The following is a 24119-nucleotide window of genomic DNA, read 5'->3' on the forward strand; positions in this document are numbered from 1 at the left end:
GGGTAGTGTTTTCCAGACCAGTCATTCCCACAGGTGTTGGTAGCAAGAAGTACCTGCCAGTCCCTGATTGGCCAGCAGCTGTCAGTACATGGGGCCTCTACTGTTGAGCATCTCAATTATAAGGAAGGTCTGAAAATCGTCATTTTATGCATTGAAGTGAAGGGCGCTTGGAGTAGTTAAAATTAACATGGCAAATAGGTGTTGCGAATTAATCAGATAGTTGTATTAAAATAGATACATTTTAATTTAGATTATTAAGGTTTCCTTTTTATCGTGCTGCAGTGCTGGTTTCATTTTGTTTGTTTTGTTTTTTTTTCCCTTTTGTATAATTTAGTTTAATTTAGCTTTTGTCATTTGATCCCAAAACACTTTCACAATATATTTTTAAAAAGCCAGCCAGGAGGCGTATATAATATATTTGATAATATAGTAAGCTCTCTGTGAAGAAATAATAAGATCTTCTGACATATATTGATTTCTGCATGAGCTTCACAATAAGTTCAAGTCCTTTAACTGAAGTGAAATTGGCTTAAATTTTAGGTTGATTTTCTATCATCAGAATCTTTTTATCGATATCATCTGAAATATGAGAGGATTTTACTCTTCCTAATCCTTCAGTGCCCTAACCAAGAAGACATTTGACTGCATGTCATTTTTTTAAAATCAATTATCTGCTAATCATAAAGTAAACATTGATTCTATAAGCAACTGAAATTCTGATAGAATGTCAATAGATTGCCAGTCAACGGTGAGATGGTTGCTTTTCATCTTTCCTGTGTAAAATTACCCTCTTGGAAATACCAATATAATTATCTGTAATAAAGTAAAGCTTTTTGTTTGTTGTTAACTTCTCTTCTCTATAATTAAATGTTGCTGCCCATTTAAAACTTGTACGCTTATGTCTAAAGGTGGCATTTGTGCCAAAAGAAAATACTACTGCCGATAGGCACATTTTCATTTTACTTTGACACTGTTTTGGAGAAAGTATATTATAAATTGACTGATGAGCAGACTCAGGTAAGGCCTTTTTTTTAGCATAGAACTTTCTTTGTATGATTGTTTCTGTTCATTGTTCCAGCATCACTTTCTTTGCTTGGGGCTGTCCTTCAGCACTTTTTTTATTTTAAAAAAGTCAGATCAGCAATAACCTCTTAAATTATTTTTCTAAAGAGAAAGAGAGTAGAGTATTCATTGATTCAGCACTGTGGCAAACTAATGCATTATAGGTAGACTAGTCCCCACGGCCTGATAGCCTACATCATGGAGTCTTAAGGGAAGTGGAAGCGGAGATGGCGGATGAATTGGTTATAATGTTCCAAAATTCCCTGGATTCTGAAAGGTCCCAGTGGATTGGAAAAATGCTAACGTAACATCCTTATTCAAAAAGGGAGGGAGGCAGAAAGTAGGAAGCCATACATTATTTAGTTCAAAGTCGATCATTGTCAAATTGTTGCAGTCGCTTTTTGTGGAACTAGTAATGGGACATTTGGAAATGTAAAATGCCATCCATTGCAATCAGCATGGCTTTATGAAGGATAAATCAAGTTTGACTAATTTGCTGGGTTCTTTGAAGATGTAACAAGCAAAATGGATAATGGGAGTTGTAGTATATCTGGACTTTGAGATGCATTTGATAAGGTGTCGCACAAAAGGTTAATACACAAGATCACTCGGGGTTAGGAGTAATATATTAATTTGGGTAGAGGATTAACTAACCAACAGAAAGCAGAGTTGGGATAAATGGGGTTGGCAATACATAACTAGGGGGATGCCACAGGGTTTGGCCCCTGGGTCCCAACTATTTACAATCTTTAATAATGACATGACCTAGGGACTGAATGTACTGTAGCCAAATTTGCAGCCAAATAGGTGGGAAAGTAAATTGCAATAAAAAAAAGCCACTTAAGAATGGTTGTGGATGGGTTATGTGAATCCAATTTGGATGACAAAAAGGCAATGTATTGGAGAGAAAGTTTAAAATGCTTCAGTGCAGAGGGATTTGATAACTTTCATGCATGAGTTCCAGAAAGCCACTATTTATCTTCAACAGGAATATTTAGAATTAGAATTAGAATTAGATTTTATTAGAAGTACATGAGCACAGCAATAAGTTACAATGTCACCATTCCCTGCTCCATCTTAGGTACAAAGATACCAAGGTACAAAATCTTAGATAGAAAAATGGAGAATAAAGAAACAAAGTTAAAAGTTCAACAGTCTTTCTTAAGAAGGAGGGCAAAGATAGAGTGGGCAGCCAGCGACTTTTTCATAGGGTGGAGGTAGCTATTACGAGGGGCATAGTTTTAAAGTGAGTGGAGGTAGATATAGGGGAGATGTCAGAGCTAGGTTCTTACTCAGAGAGTGGTCGGGGCATGGAATGCGTTGCCGGAGAGGGTAGTGGAGTCGGCCTCATTAGGGGATTTAAGTGGCTATTAGATAGACATTTGGATGATAGTATAAGGTAGGGGTGGAGGCTAGATAGACGTTAGGATTAGGGTAAAAGTTCGGCACAACATCGTGGGCCGAAGGGCCTGTACTGTTCTATGTTCTAAACAGAACTTTGGCGTTTAAGAGGTAAAGTCACCATTGTCCTACTCTCTCATTAGAGAGAGACAAGTAATGGTGACTTTAATCTATAGGTCACCACCCTTCAGACTAGGGGTACATTTGAGAAGCTGGTTCTTCAATGGTAACCTTAACCAGTTCAGGAGTTGAACCCAAGCGGATGGTATTGCTCTATATTAGGGACCAGACATCCAGCTAACTGCGCTAACTGACACCTATGCCCTAACACTAACCCTGGCCCCTATTCACTACTGCAATATATGATGGATGCCTGGACACTGAATAAACTTAAGGAGGAGACATACAGATTTTTAATTAGTAGCAGGTTGAAAAGTTATGGGAGCAGGCATGAAAGTGAAGATGAGGTGGAGATGAGATGAGCCCTAACTGAATTCAATGGAGAGCAGGTTCAAGGGGATGAATTGCTTACTCCTGCTCCTTGTTTTTATGTTCTTATGTAGCCTTTAGTTTTGGTTGCAGCACTTTAGCCTTGGGTTGTTGTTGTAACTTCAGATCTGAACTCAGACAAGCTGATGGATGAGTGTATGAAGAAAGGCATTTCACAACTGCTGTCCTGCTGTAATATTTTCAGCCTTTAGCATTAATTACTGCTGCTAACTAGCTGTCACAGCTAACTTTTGAAACCCACTCACAGCCTCCTTAGCCTGTATAGGTTACGTCTATAGGTCCATGTTGAGGCAGATGTTTTGAAGTTTATTAACACTAACTATTTATACGTTTACAATATCACAGACTCACAAACATAGTCTGGATCCTGTGCTTACTGATGTTATTGTACATTGCATACATTACACCTAACTTGACTGACTGAAAACACTACACAGGTTGCATTACACAAAGACTGAGGTGAGGCAGGTCTATTTATACTGGACCATCACATTTTATGATGTTATGTAACTGTCTTGAAGGTACAGTGCTATCTGACCTGGAATCTATGCCGTAATACAAACTCACAGTTTCCCCATCTTTAACTAGGGCAGAAAACAATAAGCACTCCCTATCTGTTTCTTTCTAAGTCATATAGATTCTGACTTGGAACTATGTCACTGCTCCTTTAATGCCAGTGAATCAAAAATCTGGAACTCTGGTATGCTTTGGAAATAGATATTTGAAGTTAATTATATTGTTTGTATTAGTGGAAAATGGAAAGATAAATATAAGGATTTTCTTAAATTTGGAAAAAATAGTCAAAGATCTCTGCCACCAACTCTGAGTCAAGTAAAGAAATCCAAACATGCAATTCCATTCAGCAGGGATTTATCTCCCCTTATAGTCTGAAGTGGAACTGCGGTCATCTCTAAGTTATGTTTTGGTCATAGGAATTTAAGAATGTACAAACAGGAGTGAGCCAATCAAAAACAGAAAGTGCTGGAAAAACTCAACAGGTCTGGCAGCATCTGTACAGAGAAAAACCAGAGTTCACGTTTCAAGTCCATTGACCCATCGCCAGAATATTTAGCTCTTCAATTTAATTCCATACACCCGTTGTTTCATGTGTGACTATTTTTCAGGGAGTTCACCTTATACACACCATGTGCTGTGTGTATATAACATGCGACTGCTAGGCAGCTGGTCTGCTTAGTGTTTGCAAGCTGCACACGTACAGAAATCAGTTGGTTTGCTGTAAATTCTGCTTCATAACTTGTTATGTGTTTTAATGTTTAACAGAAACAAATCCATTGGATTTAATCAAACTCTGAAAAATGATTCATCATTAGACCATTACCATTAAAATGACATATGTTCTGGCCCTCTATCCCATTCTCCACAGCAACAGGAAACACATTAGCTTTGAATGAATGTAGAAATATGAATCAGTTATATCTGATCACCACTGCCCATGGGCACAGTTTCCAGAACAAGTATCTATAGCTTGATATTGGCATCATCTTTCTGGCTTAGAAACAGCTGTAATTGTTCCCAGATATAAATATTTGTCATCTTCTCTTCAATGGAACAATCTGAGTCTTCCATTCAATAATTAACAAAACATCCAGTTTATCAACAGAGCCACAGGATCTTTTTCACTCAACCTACATTTCAAAACACAAACATATATATGAGGAAGGAACAAGTGTAGGCCACTTCACCCTTTGAGCCAGATCTGCTATTCAATAAGACCACAGCTGATCTGATTTTAACCTCAACTCTACATTCTTGCATGCCCCTTGATAATCAAGAATTTATCTACCTCTGCCTTGAATTTTTTTAAAGATTCTGCATCCACAACCTTTTGGGGAAGGGAATTCCAAAGACTCCCTATTATAAATAGATGGCCCTTTATTTTTAAGCTATGACCCCTGGGTCTAGATTCTCCCACAACAGCAAACGTTCTTTCCACATCCACTCAGGGTCCTATATCTTTCAATGAAGCCACCTCTGACTGTCCTAAGCTCCAGAGGATATAGGCCTAGCCTGTCTAGCCTTTCCTCATAAATCTGCTCATTCCAGGTATTAGAACAGTAAAGCTTCTCTGAACTGCTTCCAACTCTTTAATGTCCTTCTGTAAGTACAGTGACCATTACTGTACACAGTATACCAGATGTGGTCTCACCAATGCTCTGTATAACTGAAGCATAGCCTCCATACTCTTGCATTCAAATTCCCTCACTGTAGAACATAACATTCTATTTAGCTTTCCTATACTGTTGTTGTACCTGCAATTCTTGCAGTAAGGCATACAGATCTTTTTGCATCTCAGCTCTGCAACCTCTCACTACTTAGATAATTTGCTTCTTTCCTTTCTTTCTGTTAGTCTCTAAGTATGACTTAAAGAAGAGTCAGGGGATGTGGGCTTCACTGGTTGAGCCAGCATTTATTGCCTAGCCCTAGTTACCATTGAGCTGTCTCCTTTAACCATGGCAGTCAACTTGTTGTAGCTAGATGCACAATGCCTTTAGGGAGGGAGTACTAGGATTTTGACTCAGTGCCACTGAAGGAACGGCAATATTTTTCTAAAGTCTGGATGATGAGTAACTTGGAGAGGAATTTGTAGTGTTGGTGTTCCCATGTATCTGCTGTCAATGTTCTTCTAATTGGTAGAGGTTATGGGTTTGTAAGGTGTTGTATAAGAAACCTCAGTGCATCTTGTAGATTGTTCACACTGCTACCACTGTGTTAGTGGTGGAGAGACTAGCTGTTGTGGATATGGTGCCAATCAGGCGAGCTGCTTTATCTTGTAATATTATAAACCAAAAGATATAGCCTGAAAAAAAAAACTTATGAACTTTCCAACTGTAGCATTAACTGGTGGAAATAATTTCTTTCTCTGGTTCTAATTTATAGCTAGAAACCTTTGAACTTCACCAATTAACCTTCTAAATTTCCAGGAATATAACCTCATTTATGCAATCTCTTGAAGTGTAATTATCAATCTGGTAAATCTATGTTGTGCTACCTTCAGGGCCATAGGTTTATGGAGATTTGCGGGCATGAAAATCTGAACTGTTTTAGAACAGTAGATACATAGAACATGTAAGGCACATTGCTGTAACTCTTTCATATGAGCATTTCATATGATTGAGAAACTGTGCCTTCTTGCTGTTGGACAGGAAGCAAGGAACAAAATTTCAATTTCCAGAGCCATCCAGTTCATGAGTCACACTCATTCACGATGAAGACAGATGAAAGACAGCTGGTGTGTCACTGATATTAGGCCATTCAATTTCTTTTTTTGTCTTTTTGAATTTATCTTTTTGAATAACCAAACTGTGCTAAAATAATGTTATAATCTTAAAAACTTTGGGCTTCATTTTGCCTTTGCAAAAGAGTGGGAGAAATGCTTGTTTTTCTATGTCATAGCTCAGCAAAATTGCAGAAATGCACCGTTGTGGTACATGCAGTTTAATGAGCAGAAATGAAATCCATTGTGGAGTTGTGATATTTTTAATGCAGTTGAGCCATGAATCAGCCACTTGTCAGCAAAAATGGTTCATTTCTTTGGGCTTTCTCAGAAGTAACATGCTCATGAAATAATGATGGTAAATCATGACATCTTTACACGATACCGTAACAGTGTAATATTGTGGCTGTGCTCTTAAAATACTTCAGCATAGCATTAAAATACCAAAGTAATGTTCATAAATAATGTATAATAAAAAACAAATGAGGTGATAAAGGTAAAGTCACCATCGGGCTCATTTCTCATCAGAGAGAAGGAGAGAGAGAGAGATGACTAGCGGTGGTTTAACCTGAGGGTCATCACACTTCAGACAAGGGGAGAGGTTGAGAATGAAGGTTATTTATTGTAACTGCAGCTGGCAGGCTAAACACTGTTTGGGTCACTCTGCATATTATTAATGAAATTACTAAACTGGAGAGGGCTCAGAAGAGAGTTACCAGAATGTTGCTGTGAGTGGAGGGTTTGAGCTATTAGGAGAGGTTGGATAGGCTGGGACTTTTTTTCACTGGAGTGTTAGGAGTTTGAGAGATGACCTTACAGAGGTTTATAAAATAATGAGGGGTATAGATAAGGTGAATGGCAGGTGTCTTTTCCCTAGGGTGGGGGATTTCAAGTTTATGAGGCATATTTTTAAGATGAGAGAAGAAATATTTAAAAAAAGATATAAGGGACAATTTGCTTACACAGAGAGTGACTCGTGTGTGAAATAGACTTCCAGAGGAAGTAGTGAACACAGGAATTAGGTGTGCAAGTCGACAATTCAGCCATTTGAGTCCACTCCACCATTTATTATGTCCATGGCTGATCTTATCCTGGTCTCAACTTGACTTTCCTGCCTGCTCCCCCGGCCCTTTATCCTGCTTTTCATCAGAAACATACCTATTTCTTTCTTGAATCTGTTGACTGATTCTGCTTCCACTGCACTCTGGGGCAGTGAGTTTCACAGATTCACAATCCTCAGAGAGAAGTAATTTTTCCTCATCTCAATTTTGAACCTACTTCCTTTCACTCTATATCTATGACAACTTGTTTGAGATTGTCCTACAAGGGACATCTTTCCAACACATATCCTATCAATCCCCTTTAGAATTTATATACCTCAATCAGATCCCCACTCAGTCTTCTGAACTCCAGCGAGTACAAGCCCAAACTATTCAACCACTCCTCATACGACAGTCATTTCATCCCTGGAATCAACCTGGTGAACCTGTTCTGAATTGCCTCCAGTACCACCACATTCTTTCTCAAGGAAGGAGACCAAAACGGGACACAATATTCCCGGTGTGGAACCAGAGTCTTACATAATTGTAACAACACTTCTTTACTTTTATTATCCAGTTCTTTTGCAATAAACGCAAAGATTTAATTTGCCTTTCTTGTTGTATGCTACATCTGAGATTCATGAACAAAGATGCCCAGATCCTTCATTATTGATGCACTTTGAATTTGCTTCCTATTTAAATATCATTTGCCCTTTTATTTTGCTGGCTAAAATAGAAAACCTCGCATTTATCCACATTAAACTCCATTTGCCAGATTCTGGCCCATTCTCTAAGCTTATCAATATTCATCCATAACCTCTTTATCTCCTCATCACTGCCTGTTTTTACTACCTATTTTAGCATCATCCATGAATTTTGCTATGTTACACTCTGTTTCTATTTATATAGATTGTTAATAGTTGAATTCTGAGAACTGAACCCTGCGGCACCCCACTAGTTTCAGTTTGCCATCCAGAGAAGGTCCTATTTATCCCAATGTTCTGCTTTCTGTCAGCCATCCAGCCTTCTTTCCAAGCCAGTACTCTACCCATAACCCTCTGGAATCTAACCTTCTGGATCAGTATTTTATGTGGCACCTTGTCAAATGCCTTCTGGAAGTCTCGATATATCACATCCAGTGGATCCCCATTATCCACCTTCCTGTTTACATCCTCAAGGAAATCTAGCAGGTTTGTTAAACATGACCTGCCCTTCACGAAACTGTGCTGACACTGGTAAATTGATCTTCGCTTTTCCAAGTGTTCAGTTATCTCTTCCTTTAGGATTGACTCCAGCAATTTCCCCATTACAGAGGCCAAACTCACTCGTCTATAGCTTCCCACTTCTTGCCTGTCTCCTTTTTTGAATAAGGTGTCACATTAGTAAATTTCCAATACTTTGGCATGTTTCCAGAATCCAAGAAATTTTTGAATATTGTAACTAATGCATCCACTATTTCTGCTGCCACCTCCCTTAATACTCTAGGATGCAGGCCATCAGGCCACAGGGACTTACCTGCCTTTAATCCCATCAGTTTACTTAATACCTTCTCTATAGACATAGGAATTCTGTCAAGATCCTCTGTAGTAACTGCAGTTTTTGGGAAGAGATTATTATCTTCCACTGTGAAAACAGGAAGTATTGGTTTTGTGCCTCTGTCATGTCTGAGTTTCCCATTATTACCTCACCAATTCCGTCCTCTAAAGGGCCAACACTTACTTTCGCTATTATCTTCCTTTCTATGTACTTGTGGAAGCATTTGGTATTAGTTTTTATGTTTTCTGCTTGTTTTTTTTCATAGTTCATCTTAGCTGTTTTGATTTTGTTTTTAGTATCTCTTTGCTGATATTTATAGTTTTCTGTTTGACTCACTCACAGGATGAGGGGTGTTGCTGCATGGACCAGCATCCACTGCCCATCCCCAATTGCCCAGAGCCAACCTTATTTCTATAAAGTTGGCAGTTTCCCTCCCTGAGGGATATCAGTTAATCAATCCATGGTCACTATTGATCTCTCAATTCCCAACTCAATTCAAACTCCACCATCTTCCATGGCAGGACTCGAACCCTGGCCCCCAGAACACCACTTGGGTCTATTGACCAACAGTCCAGCAACAACACCACTGGGCCATTGTCGCCCCCAATCCTCCAGAGTCCAACAAACTTGTGTAGCATGGTATGCCCTAGTTTTTGCCTTCATGTTAAGGCATGGATGATTCTTCACCTTTATGCAATTCCTCTTCCTCTCAGGAATATACTTTAATTGAGAGCTATTTAGTATTTCCCTAAGCATTTATCATTGTTCTTCAACTGTCTTGCCCTTAATGCAGGTACAGTTACAGTATTTAAAACATTTAGGTAAGTACTTGAATAAGAAATGTTTGGAGGGATATGTGCCAAGCGCAGGCAGGTAGGACCAGTTTAGTTTGGAATTGTGGTCAGCAGGGACTAATTGGACTGAAGGGTCTGTTTTTGTGCTGTATGTCTTTGTACATCGCAAACCAGCCGTCCAACCAACAGGGGTCCAACAGGGAGAAATGACTGGTGGTTGTTTAATAATAATACATTGTAAGTAACTGCTGCAACAGTTATTCCAGATAGAACTGCAATCTTTGGAGACTTCTGTTGAACAAATCAAAGTTTCCATGCCAATATGCTGAATGTTTACACATCCGGATTATATATACAGTGGGTTATTTGGTGTTTGCGGTTATTAACATCTATCATTTACAATTCAATGTCATTTTAAAGTAATTCAGTCATTGGAAAAAGCTACAGGTGAGTTGTCCAAATTGCTGCACAAGAGGAGACCAATCAAACTGCTAGTATCAGTGCCAGCATCATTGTGAATGCCAACACCAGTGTCACTGCCAATGCTAGCTCTTAACTTGGAACTGTCTTTCTTAGCGTTATTTCCCTGCTCTTTCCCAATGACAGTCTTCCTTTAAAAATGTCGAGTCAATGCCATGTAAATAATATATTCTCTGCTCTAATTGGCCCCTTGTGGTAAAATAGTCTAAGAACTGGCGCCCACTGGGGTGGAGTACACATGTCAATATATCAGCACTAGTCAGGGAAAGATGAATGCTGCATTTTCAGTATTTGCCAAGTACTGTCTAATAGATCCTACAGTCCAGCTCGGAAACAACATCAAGTTGCTTTTAAGCTGAAATTTTATTGTTCCAAAGTGTTCTGAGGCACTTCACCAGGTGAAGATCGATGTCAAGCCAAAGGAGACTTAAATCAGATGAAGAAAGGTTTAGTCAAGGAGCTTGGTTTTCAGGGCTACTATGGGGGGGGGTGGTGGAGACGGCTTGCGGGGAGAGAGGGAGAGAGACAGAGAGAGAAGGAAAGGCAAAGAGATTTAGGGAGAGCTTTCCACAGTTAAAGTTTAGATGGCTGAAGACCTGGCAGTCAGTTGGACCAGAGGGGACTTAGGCTTCAGGAAAGAAGAACTTGTGGGGATATCTACTCGCCAAAACAGATGATCATAGGGAGGCATTTAATTTTTATTTCACCTTGCAATTCCTATCTCTTATCACAGAAGAATCTGGAAGTTTGTTACTATTCTGCTGTTAAACATGTTGTTGGAAATGACAACGATCAACTCAGAATGTGAAATTAATCTACATTCAATATTAATGGTAGTCATGTTATACAGCCAATTTAGCCTCTTGTAGTTACATTAATGAATGATTTTAAAAATTGCCTTCATAAATTGCTATCATGTAGTGGTTCATTTGCAAAGATGAAATTACTCTGCCTGTGTTCCTTCTGGACGATGATCCTTTAAGTTACTTTCCTGTTTCAGACTCTTTATAATGTTATTAATACAAATTGAAAATGGAAATATTAAAAGACCTTTAAAATGAAAAAAGATATCCTGAACTGTAAAAATACATATTGAGATGCTCGTTATATTTGTACTGCAGTCATGTGTGGGCAAATCCAAAACTCTGCTGTTCTTTTACCCATCAGCCTTTGCTGCCTGACGCACATTGGCTCCCATGTTGCTACACATGGTCGTAGAGTCATAGAGACAGCACAGAAACAGACCCTTTGGCCCTCCTCGTCCATGATGACCAGATATCCTAAATTAATCTCGTCCCATTTGCCAGCAATTAACCAATATCTCTCGAAACACTTCCTATTCATTTACCCATCTAGATGCTTTTCAAATGTCGTAATTGTATCAGCCTTCACCACCTCCTCTGGCAGCTCATTCCATACAAGTATCACCCTCTGCAGTAAATATTGCCCCTTAGAGTCCTTTTATATCTTTTCCTTCCCAACTTCAACCTATGCCCTCTAGTTTTGGATTTCCCTACTCTGGGAAAAAGGCCTTGGCTATTCACTTCTATCCATGACCCTCGTGATTTTATAAACCTCTATAAGGTCACTCCTCAGCCTACAATGCTCCAGGGAAAATAGACCCAGCCTATTCAGCCTCTCCCTATAGCTCAAACCCTCCAACCCTGGTAACATGCTTCTAACTCTAAATAAAACGGAAGAACTGTGGATGCTGTAAATCAGAAACAGAAACAGAAGTTGCTGGAAAAGCTCAGCAGGTCTGGCAGCATCTGTGAAGAGAAATCAGAGCTAACATTTTGGGTCTGGTGACCCTTCCTCAGAACTGATTGTAGCTAGGAAAACATCAGTTTATATGCAGAACATAGGGTGAGAAGTGGGGTAAGGAGTAAACGATAGGTGGGATAGACCCCAAAGAAAGAGAAGAACAGTTGGACAGACAAAGGAGTTGATAATGATCTGGCTGGGAGTGTGAATAGCTGTTAATGGAGACTGTTAGTGGCTAACAATAGGTAATGTATAATGGCAGACTGTGTGATAACACGGCCTGGCGTATGGGGTTGGGATCTAGGACATAGGAGAGTTAGCGTCTAAAATTATTGAACTTGATATATGTCTGCAGGGTTCCCAGTGGAAAATGAGGTGTTGTTCCTCCAGCTTGCACTGAGCTTCACTGGAACATGGCAGCAAGCCTGAGACAGAGATGTTGGCTAGGGACCAGGGTGGTATATTAAAGTGGAAGTCAACTGGAAGCTCAGGGTTATTTTTTGCGGTCACCAGACCCGAAACATTAACTCTGATTTCTTGTCAACAGCTGCTGCCAGACCTGCTGAGCTTTTCCAGCAACTTCTGTTTTTGTTTCTAAATCTTTTCTGAACCCTTTCAAGTTTCACAACATCTTTCCTATAGCAGGGAGACCAGAATTGAATGCAGTGTGGCTTAACCAACAGTGTGGCTTAAATTCCTCCTTGGCTCCTCTCCTCCCTACCTCTGTAGCTTCCCCCTGCCCTACGAGCCTTCAAAATCTCTGTGCTCCTCCAATTCAGGGCTGTTTTGCATCCTCAATTTTCATTGTTCTGCTATTGGCCATGCATTCACTTGTAAAGGGCGTAAGGACTAGAATTACTCCTTTAAGTCTTTCCACCTTTTCAACCTCTCTCTCCTGCTACAAGATGGCTTTATAACCTACCTGTGTAACTAAGAATTGGGCCACCTATTCTTATTTCTCATAATGTGGCTTGGTGATAAACTTTGGTTCATAGTGTTCTTGTGAAATATTGCACAGGGAGATCCCCAATTTATGAACAGCTGAATTGTGAGCACCAATATTTAGGAACACATTCCCATACAGGGGTGTAATTTTAAATATCAAACATATGAATATTTCCTACACTTACAAACCACAATTTACATTGCCCTGCACTGTATACTGACTTGGGTAGAAGTTGTCTTGCGAATGGATTCGAGAATAGCGCTCATTTGCAATCCGGGAGTGCCTATCGAATATCATATTATATTAAAAGCGCAAAATAAATACAAGTTGTTACTATTTTAAATCAGATGTTAACTCATTTGCTTTGGATGATTTATAACTTACACAAAAATAACACACATGTTGTATAGAATAAATTCTTGGCTGCAATGTGAACGCCAACTATTTCAACTTTTGCTTTTATAGCTTCAGGCTACGGTCGAGAAATAATTCTTTGTGTATTCGCTAATAAGCAGTTCACATGTCCCTTACACATCAGGCCGGTCTTTTTGCTATCCACCATTTAAGATGGATTTCTATCTCGATTACAATCCATAATTATATTCACTGGGGTTGAGCAGATTGAAGGGCTTCTGATAGAAACCTATAAAATTCTATCAGGACTAGACAGGGTAAACTCAGGAAGGATGTTCCTGATGACATGAGAATTCAGAACCAGGATTCACGGTCTAAGGATAAGATATAGACCATTCAGGGCTGAGACAAGGATAAATTTCTTCAGCCAGAGATTGGTGAGCCTGTGTAATTCTCTGTCACAGAAAGCAATTGAGGCCAAAACATTGAATATTTTCAAGGAGTTAGATATAGGTCTTAGAGCTAAAGGGATCAAAAGATATGAAGAGAAATTTGAGAACAGGAGACGGCGTTGGATGATTAGCCATGATCATATTGAATAGGGAAGCAGGTTCAAAGGGCCAAATGATGACTCCTTCTCCTATTTTCTGTGTTTCTATATTTCTATAAATGGAGAATAATCAATGTTGAAAATGTGATATCAGATAGGTTGAGGTGAAGAAACAGGAAACCATCTTGGAAATGAAGCTGTGGGAAGTTGGATCATCTGAACTTATGTGGCAAAGATAGAGAAACTGGGAGAATGGGACAGAGTCATTTCAGGAAACAAAAGTGTAAAGAATTGTAGTCAAGGTTGCTAAGGTTATCAAGGAGCTTGCAGTGGGTATTGGTCAATAGCCTCCCCAGAAATAGAGAGATGAAAACAAGAGGTCATAAAAACAAGATTATCATGAATAAATCCAATGAGGAATTCGGGAGGAATTTCTTTATCCAGGGAATGGGGAGAATGTGGAGTTCTCTACTACATAGAATAGGAGGAGTGGCAAGCATGGAGGCATCCACAGGGAAGCTAGACAACCATGTAACAGAGACAGGAATATAGAGAATTGGTTAATAGGATTGTCGATGGACTACAATGGATGAGGCTAATGTGGAGTGGAAATATCAGCATTGGCCAGTTGGACTGACTGAACTGTTTCTGAGCTGGAAGCTGAATGTAATTCCAGAAGGTAAAAATATCACAAGAAGAAAAGGAGGAGTTCGAGATAGAACACAGGAATCCATGCCTGGATCTGCCTTTACTGCTACCGGTAGCTCAGAATGCCAAGACAAAAAACTGATTTATAATGTGTGATTCATGAAATTGTCAACAAGCTTCTGTATTTTTTCGTCCTGAAATCTGATCTAAAACTTTGTGACAGTGCTAACAAACGTGAAGAAGTATGAACCTCAATGATGGGACCATCCTATAGTTTCTAGTAGGTTGTCTCAAGAACTCAAAGTCAATTTTGGTCCATTTCATAATGGGGTATGTATTTAAGGACAAATCTTCATCATAATCTGCTCATATTACTGGTCGAATAACTATCGCATTCGAGTAATAAGTTTCAGATTTGAAACATGTGAATGATATTGAAATTGGGAATATAGAGTGAATTTGCTTACACTCATGACCCCTTTTAACCTCTCCTGCTCCCATCTGTTCTCCATTATAAAATGATCTCCTCTAAGTATACATATATTTTATAACGGCAACAGTAACATCACATATGCTATAAATTAGGGCAGGGTATAGAGAAACAACACAAAATGTCTCATCAGAGCCAATGGACAACCAAAGGATGAGCCAAGAAATCACATTTGGAACATTGTCTGCCAGATTGGCTACTTGTTGTTACCATGTATGGTTTGTCCTAGTTTTAAACAAATATTTATTTTTAGTAACACATGATGAAAGATGGAAATATATGCCGTTTGTATCATGTTTAAAGAACTGCAGTTCAGGAAAAATCTCGTCGATCACATGCGCCTCTCCACCACTTAAGAGCCTCAAGCCAGGTCTATGATGGATTACTCTCCACTTGCCAGAATTGTGCAGCTCCAACACCCTTCACAATACTTGGAACCTTGCAGGAGAAAGCAGCCTGCATGATCAACAGCTCATTCTTTTACCTTAAACTTCCATTCTCTCCTTCGGTGCCGTACCATAGCTAGGCTGCGTATGATCCACTGATGCACTGCTCCAAGTCGCAAAGCCTTTTTTGAAAAGTAGCTTTTTTGAAAACCTGCAACTTCATCCACTTCGAAAAACAAGAGCGCTGAGAAATCACTTCCAGGGTCATAGGAGCATAGACAGATACAACACAGAAACAGACTATTTGGTCCAACTCATCCATGCTGACCAGATATCCTAAATAAATCTACTTTCATTTGCCAGCATTTGGCCCTTATCCCTCTAAACCTTTCCTATTCATATACCCATCCAGATGCCTCTTAAATATTGTAATTGTACCAGCCTCCACCACTTCTTCTGGTAGCTCATTCCATACACGCACCACCCTCTGCGTAAAAAAGTTGCCCCTTAGATCCCTTTTAAGTCTTTCCCCTCTCACCTTAAACCTATGCCCTCTAGTTTTGGATTCCCCCACCCTGGCGAAATGACCTTATTTATTTAACTTATCCATGCTCCTTATGATTTTATAAACCTCTATAAGGTCACTCCTCAGCTTCTGATGCTCCAGGGAAAATAGCCCAGTCTATTCAGCCTCTCCCTAAAGCTCAAGCCCTCCAATCCTAGCAACATCTTCGTAAATCTATTCTGAACCCTTTCTAGTTTCACAATGTCCTTCCTATGGCAGGAAGACCAGAACTGCATGCAATACTCCAAAAGTGGCCTAACCAATGTCCTGTATTGCTACAACATGACCTCCCAACACCTATACTCAGTGCACTGACCAATAATGGCAAGCCTACCAAATGCCTATCTACCTCTGACTCTAATTTCAAGGAACTATGAACCTGCATTCAAAGGTCTGTTTGTTCAGCAACACTCCAGGACCTTACCATTAAGTGTATAAGTCCTGTTCTGATTTGTCTTTTCAAAATGCAGCACCTCACATTTATCTAAACTAAACTTCATTTGCCACTGCTCGGCCCATTGGCCCATCTGATCAAGATCCCGATGTACTCTGAGGTCACCTTCTCTACACCTCCAATTTTGGTGTCATCTACAAACTTAGTAACCATACCTCCTATGTTCACATCTAAATTATTTACATAAATGACGAAAAGCAGTGGACCCAGCATCGATCCTTGTGGCACACCGCTGGTCACAGGCGTCCAGTCTGAAAACCAACCCTCCACCACCACCCTCTGTCTTCTACCTTTGAGCCAGTTCTGTATTCAAATAGTTAGTTCTCCCTGTATTCTGTGTGATCTAACCTTGCTAAGCAGGTTACCATGAGGAACCTTGTCAAACACCTTACTGAAGTCCACATAGACAACGTCCACTGCTCTGGTCTCATCAGTCCTCTTCGTTACTTTTTTTAAAAAACTCAATGAAGTTAGTGAGACATGATTTCACACACACAAAGCCATGTTGACAATCCCTAATCAGTCCTTGTCTTTCCAAACACATCTTGACTTGGCTGAATATTATTGTTCCTTCACTGTCACTGATTCAAAGTCAATTCATAAAATGTTTTGTTGCTGTTATTCAGTTTAGAAAGAAATGTTTTAATAACAAGCACTTGATTTTAAGGATTATTTTAGCAGAACCACTGTAAGCACTTAAATGGATGTATTCTTTTAAGTGTATTTGCTTTCTACAATATTTGGCCCACTGTATATTTCAACCTGAAAACAAACAAACTTGACACAATCTGAAAACAGTGGGCAGCTCAGTCGGATGTCCTCGACATGGTCCTTACAAATAAATTGAAGTTAGACTGTAAGTGCAGCCGGATGTTGACTTTCAATGTTTAAGCAGAAGGTACATCCATCCAGCATTCGTTGCCTCGAAATACCAGCGTACATTTAAGATGCTGCTAAAGCACAGCTAAAAGTGGAAATTTTCTGTCACATTATTTAGCAGCTGGAGAATGTGCGTAGGAAATAGCAAGAAGATAAATGCCAAGTAACATGCTTAGTGCACATATTTTGTGTTGAACACCGTTTTAATTTGGAAGGGATCAGCTAAAAACTGTTATTTACTCGCAGATAGTAGAGTTGTCCCAAGACATGATATGCACTTTATGGACAGAAATGCACACGTCATTCAGTTGATTAGCAATTTGGTTGTTTATTTTCAAGTATTAACTTTGCTCAAGTGATCTCTCATTCAAAGCTACTGGAAACAACAGCACTACTGAATATATTTAGCAATTTTTTTGTACCAGTTTGGCTTTTCGTGTCTGACACAACTCTAATCCTGAAGGAGGAATTGAATCTTAAAAGATCTTGGATCTTGGAATCCAGCCTGGAAATATGACTTTTGAAATGTTTGTTTTGCAGAATTAAACAAACTCTCCCAGTTCAGAAAATTAACATTTGAAAGAAAAAAAATGGTTTTGAACTGCCAGAATAAATATACTTGTTCTCTATACAGCCATTCTGCCTTATTCCACCCATTTCCTTAAATACTTCAAGAATGTGTGCATGGTTTGTGATAATTTCAATAATTTAGAGTTATAAATATACTCCCACTTTTAACACTGTTGCACTTGCTGCTGGCTGTATTATATATCAACAAAAACTCAGAGGGCATTTGATTGTGTGGCTTCCAATGTGATAAAAAGAGAAAATGTGGGTATTTTTGTGTGAGTCATGCAATTTTCAGTGTTATGATTACTGTTCAACATAGAGATGATACTTCATTAATCTCTCCCTGAATATTTACACTAAAGTTAAGAGGATTTACGAAATGCCAGAGTTGTCAAAGGGATTGTCTCTGAAGTGTTAGCTATAGTTCAGTTATCAAGCTGCACTGTCAGAGATGTGGTCTTTCAGGACAATGCTAAACTAAGGTCCCACCTGTTCTCTCAGATGTAGATGATGCCATGGAATCAGTCTCCCATGCAATCATTATCCTTCAATCAATTTTACCAGAAGAAACAAGGTTAGCTGCTCATTATCATATTGCTGTTTATGGGAGCTTAATGTGCGCACATTGGCTGCTACAGTTCCTGCATAACAACTGTGACAGAACTTCCTCTTGTAGGATGTGGGACGTAAGGGTCACTATTAGTATCCCTTCTGACTTCACCTGCGAGAAGTGCACCCAACTCCAGCTCCACAGACCGCGTTGGGGAACTGGAGCTGGAGCTGGATGAACTCCAGATCATTCGGGAGGCTGAGGGGGTGATAGAGAGGAGTTATGGGGAGGTGGTCACACCTAAGTTACAGGACAAAGGGTGACTGTCAGAAGGGGGAAAGGAATGGGTAGAGAGTGCAAGGATCCCCTGTGGCCGTTCCCCTCAATAATATGTATACCGCTTTGGATACTGTTGGGGGGGACGATCTACCAGGGGAAAGCCATAGCAGCCAGGTCTCTGCGGCTCAGAAGGGAAGAGGGGAGAATAGGAGAGCGACAGTGATAGGAGATTCAATGGTTAGGGGAACAGACAGGACAGTTTGTGCTACTGAGCGAGACTCGTGGATGGTATGTTGCCTCCCTGGTGCCAGGGTCAGGGATGTCTCAGATCGAATCTACAGGATTCTTAAGGGGGAGGGAGAGCAGCCAGAAGTCATGGTACACATCGGTACCAATGGCATAGCTAGGAAGAGGGATAAGGACCTGAAAAGTGAATATAGGGAGTTAAGATGCAAGCTGAAAGCCAGGATGAGCAGAGTAGTAATCTCAGGATTACTACCGATGCCACAGGCTAGTGAGGCCAGAAACAGAGAGCGAGTGTAGCTGAGCACATGGCTACAGAGCTGGTGTAGGAGGGAGGGCTTCAGGTTTGTGGATCATTGGGATATCTTCTGGGGAAGGTGGGACCTGTACAGGAAGGACGGGTTGCACCTGAACTGGAGGGGCACCAATATCCTGAGCGGGAGGTTTGCTAGAGCTCTTTGGGCGGGTTTAAACTAGTTTGGCAGGGGAATGGGAACCGGAGCTACAGATCAGAGGATGGGATAGCCAGTGTACAGACAGATAGAGCAAGCAGAGAATCTGTGAGGAAGGATAAGCAGTTGATCGGGCAAAGTTGCAGTCAGTGTGACGGGTTGAAGTGTGTCTATTTTAATGCAAGAACTGTCAGGAATAAGGGTGACGAACTTAGAGCACGGATCAGTACTTGGAACTACGATGCTGTGGCCAATACGGAGACTTGGATAACACAGGGGCAGGAATGGTTGTTGGATGTTCCGGGGTATAGATATTTTGAAAGAAATAGGGAGGGAGGTAAAAGAGGTGGGGGAATGGCATTGCTAATCAGGGATGGTATCACAGCTGCAGAAAGGGAGGCCGTGGAGGAGGGTTTGTCCACTGAGTCAGTATGGGTGGAAGTCAGAAACAGAAAAGGAGCAGTCACTTTATTGGGAGTTTTCTATAGACCCCCCAGTAGCAACAGAGACACTGAGGAACAGATTGGGAGACAGATTGTGGAAAGGTGCAGAAGTAATAGGGTTGTTGTCATGGGTGACTTCAACTTCCCTCATGTAGACTGGAACCTCCTAAGTGCAAATAGTTTGGATGGAGCAGATTTTGTCAGGTGTGTACAGGAAGGATTTCTGACTCAATATGTAGATAGGCCGACTAGAGGGGAGGCCATATTGGATTTGGTGCTTGGCAACGAACCAGGCCAGGTGTCAGATCTCTCGGTGGGTGAGCATTTCAGTGATAGTGATCACAACTCCCTGACCTTTACTATAGACATGGAGAGGGATAGGAGCAGACGGTATGGGAAAGTATTTAATTGGGGGAGAAGGAATTACAATGCTATTAGGCAAGAACTATGGAGCACCAACTGGGATCAGATGTTCTCAGGGAAATGCACGATAGAAACGTGGAGGTTGTTTAGGGGGCGGTTGCTACAAGTACTGGATAGGTTTGTCCCACTGAGGCAAGGAAAGGATGGTAAGGTGAAGGAACCTTGGATGACAAGACATGTGGAACATCTAATCAAGAGGAAGAAGGAAGTTTACTTAAGGTTGAGGAAGCAAGGATCGGACAGGGCTGTAGAGGTCTATAAGGTAGCCAGGAAGGAACTGAAGAATTGACTCAGGAGAGCTATAAGGGGGTATGAAAAAACCTTGGCGGGTAGGATCAAGGAAAATCCCAAGGCGTTCTATGCTTATGTGAGGAACAAGAGAATGGCCAGAGTGAGGGTAGGGCCAATCAGGGATAGTGGAGGGAACATATGCATGGAGTCAGAGGACGTAGGGGAGGTCCTTAATGAATACTTTGTTTCAGTAATCACCAGTGAGAGGGACCTTGATGTTTGTGAGGACAGCATAAAACAGGCAGATATGCTCGAACAGGTTGATATGAGGAAGGAGGATGTGCTAGAAATTTTGAAAAGCATGAGGATAGATAAGTCCCCTGGGCCAGATGGGATATACCCAAGGTTACTACGGGAAGCGAGGGAAGAGATTGCTGCCCCTTTGGCAATGATCTTTGTGTCCTCACTGTCCACTGGAGTAGTACCGGAAGATTGGAGGGTGGCAAATGTCATTCTCTTGTTCAAGAAAGAGAATAGGGATAATCCTGGAAATTACAGACCGGTCAGCCCTACTTCTGTGGCGGGCAAATTATTAGAGAGGATTCTGAGAGATAGTATTTATGATTATTTGGAAAAGCACAGTTTGATTAGAAATAGTCAGTATGGTTTTGTGAGGGGCAGGTCATGCCTCATTGAATTCTTTGAGGATGTGACAACACACATCGATGAAGGTAGAGCAGTAGATGTGGTGTATATGGATTTTAGCACGGCATTTGATAAGGTTCCACATGGAAAGGCTCATTCAGAAAGTAAGGAGGCATGGGATTCAGAGAAATTTGTCAGCCTGGATACAAAACTGGCTGTCCAATAGAAGACAGAGGGTGGTAGTAGATGGATAGTATTCAGCCTGGAGCTCGGTGACCAGTGGTGTTCCGCAGGGATCTGTTCTGGGACCCCTGCTCTTTGTGATCTTTATAAACGACTTGGATGAGGAAGTGGAAGGGTGGGTTAGTAAGTTTGCCGATGACACGAAGGTTGGTGGTGTTGTGGATAGTCTGGAGGGCTGTTGTAGGTTGCAACGGGACATTGACAGGATGCAGAGCTGGGCAAAGAAGTGGCAGATGGAATTCAACCCGGAAAAGTGTGAAGTGATTCATTTTGGAAGGTCGGATTTGAATGCAGAATACAGGGTTAATGGCAGGATTCTTGGTTGTGTGGAGGAACTGTGGGATCTTGGGGTCCATGTCCATAGATCCCTCAAAGTTGCTACCCAAGTTGATAGGGTTGTAAAGAAGGCATATGGTGTGTTGGCTTTCATTGAGTTTAAGAGCCGTGAAGTTCTACTGCAGATCTATAAAACTCTGGTTAGATCACACTTGGAATATTATGTTTAGTTCTGGTCACCTCATTATAGGAAAGATGTAGAAGCTTTAGAGAGGGTGCAGAGAAGATTCACCAGGATGCTGCCTGGACTGGAGGGCAGCTCTTATGAGGAAAAGTTGAGTGAGCTAGGGTTTTTTTTATTGGAGCGAAGAAGGATGAAAAGTGACTTGATAGAGGTGTACAAGATGATGAGAGGCGTAGATAGAGTGGATAGCCAGAGACTTTTTCCCAGGGCGGAAATGACTATTACGAGGGGGATAATTTTAAGGTGATTGGAGGAAGGTATAGGGGAGATGCCAGAGGTAGGTTCCTCACACAGAGAGTGGTGGGCGTGTGGAATGCGCTGCCGGCAGTGGTAGAGGAGTCAGATACTTTAGAGACTTTTAAGCGAGTCTTGGATAGGCATATGGAGAATAGTAAAATGTGGGGTATGCAAGGAAGATTGATCTTAGTAGGATAATAGGTCGGCATAACATTGTGGGCTGAAGGGCCTGTACTGTCCTATATTCTATGTTAACTTCAAGCACTATTCAGTGTTAGTTTTGATCTTCAGGGAAGCGACAATGCAGCAAAGTATTGTACAGGCTCTTGCCTGGAGCCGATCATCTGCTTTTACTTTTTCTCTCCCTTCACAGCTTTTTTCTCCTACTTCAATCAACTTACCTTCTGTGGAGAGATTGAGCCAGCGTGGGGGACAGTGAAAGAGCATGGGGGAGAATGAGAGAGCAAGGTTAACGTGAAGGAGAGTGAAACTGACCGCGGCAGCAATTGAAGTTCCGCAGCAACTGCAGTGGTGAGATCAGGCAGCCCCATGTCTCCCAGCATCTGCGATGGCGTCAAGCATGGGGAGATTAATCCCAGCACGGAGGAGATCGAGCCCTTGTGGGGCGTGTGGCTAAGCATTTAGGAAAGACTGCAATGTTGAACTTTTAACTTTATTTCTTTATTTTTCTACTTTATACGAAGAAGGACTTTAATGTTGAACTTTTAACTATATTTCCTTATTTTTCTACATTGTACCTAAGATTTTGTACCTATGTACCTTTGTACCTAAGATGGGGCCAGGGATGGTGACATTGTACACTTTTCCCTGGACTCCTGTACCCTTCTACTTGAGTACACATGACAATAAAATCTAATTCTATTTCTACATCTACTTTAATGGCCGTTAGGTGCACTTAGAAATACCATAGTCATGAAAGGGGCTATACTAATACAGGTCTCCAATTTACAAACGTCCAACTTACAAATGCTCGCACTTACAAATAAGATTAAATATTAATTTTAAAGATACAACATGCAAACATTTTCTCATTGTTACGAACAGTTATTTTATATTGTATTGTGTACTAACTTACGTATAAATTGACTTATGAATGTATTCAAGAATGGGACATATTTGTAACCTGGGGACGGCCTATAGAAGGTTTCTCTTTGGTGGTAACCTTACTGATTGTTGCTGTCAACTGAGCACTACTGCACTGGCAGGAACATTGAGGACAGCTGGATTAAAAATTACAGCTAGTTCAACCTCAGCTATGAGCTACATGTAGACTTTGGCAGCTGTTTCTTTTCAACAAGCGAATGCGCAATTGGTGTGTGAAATTGAAAGGGCTTTCTTTTTAACCTTTGATATATCCAAGTTCAAATTGTTGAGTGTACAATCTTCTAGATCAAGTGTTTATTCATTCGTGGGATGTGGTCAGTGCTGGCTAGATTGGCTTTATTGGTTATCCCTAATTGCCCAAAGGGCTGTCAAGAATCAACCACATTTCTGTGGGTGTGGAGTTACACTTGTTTGGGACACCTCCCCACCTGCAACAACAGTAATAGCTGCGCCACCCACTTTCATCTTCCCTAATTCCATGACAAACTTCCCTAAAATAGGGCAGAAAGGGTAATTATAGTTGGTGTGCTGCGTAACATTCAGAATACCATCCTGAACCTTATTAGCAGAGGATCCTGATTCTGCCTGGCCTGGATAGGACTTTGATCGATATCAGAGGGTGCTGTTGAATTACTATACTGGGAAGCCCTGAGTGAAGGCTAACTCCCTTGACTTGACTGAGGCTTACTGACAACTATGGCAAGCTCTCTGGCTTTGTGTCTGTGCTAAACGACATGGCAAGAAAACAAAGATTGGTAACTCTGGCCGAGGAGCACAAGTAGACAAGGCAATGCCAGCGAGGGAGGTTCTGAGCATCCGGGTAGATTCAGAGTGAGTGAGCACTATGACAGTGAGTGAAGAGCCCAGAGATACAGCCTGGCCCAGTCCCTGAGCTGGGCATGCATCCCTAAGCACTCAGGGTCCTTGCTGCAGCATTGCAATGAGAGTTACCAGGGCAGCCCGAGGTGTAGCATTGATGTGCAAAAGAATGCAGCAATTGGATTGGAGATGTGCTGGCATATGTCAGATGGCAATGTCCATGGATGTGGGGAGGGCCATGAGAT

The 24119-nt window shown here is 41.0% G+C and overlaps 1 long non-coding RNA gene across 1 annotated transcript; it reads left to right on the forward strand.

Annotated features, from left to right (window-relative positions):
* The first annotated feature begins 18123 nt into the window (after positions 1 to 18123).
* On the forward strand, positions 18124 to 22818 carry LOC125485317. Its single transcript, XR_007264044.1, has 2 exons — positions 18124 to 18238; positions 22304 to 22818. It is a non-coding gene; the product is annotated as an uncharacterized LOC125485317 (long non-coding RNA).
* The last annotated feature ends 1301 nt before the right edge of the window (positions 22819 to 24119 follow it).

Source organism: Rhincodon typus, chromosome 18 (assembly GCF_021869965.1).
Source record: "Rhincodon typus isolate 14 chromosome 18, sRhiTyp1.1, whole genome shotgun sequence".
NCBI lineage: Eukaryota > Metazoa > Chordata > Chondrichthyes > Orectolobiformes > Rhincodontidae > Rhincodon > Rhincodon typus.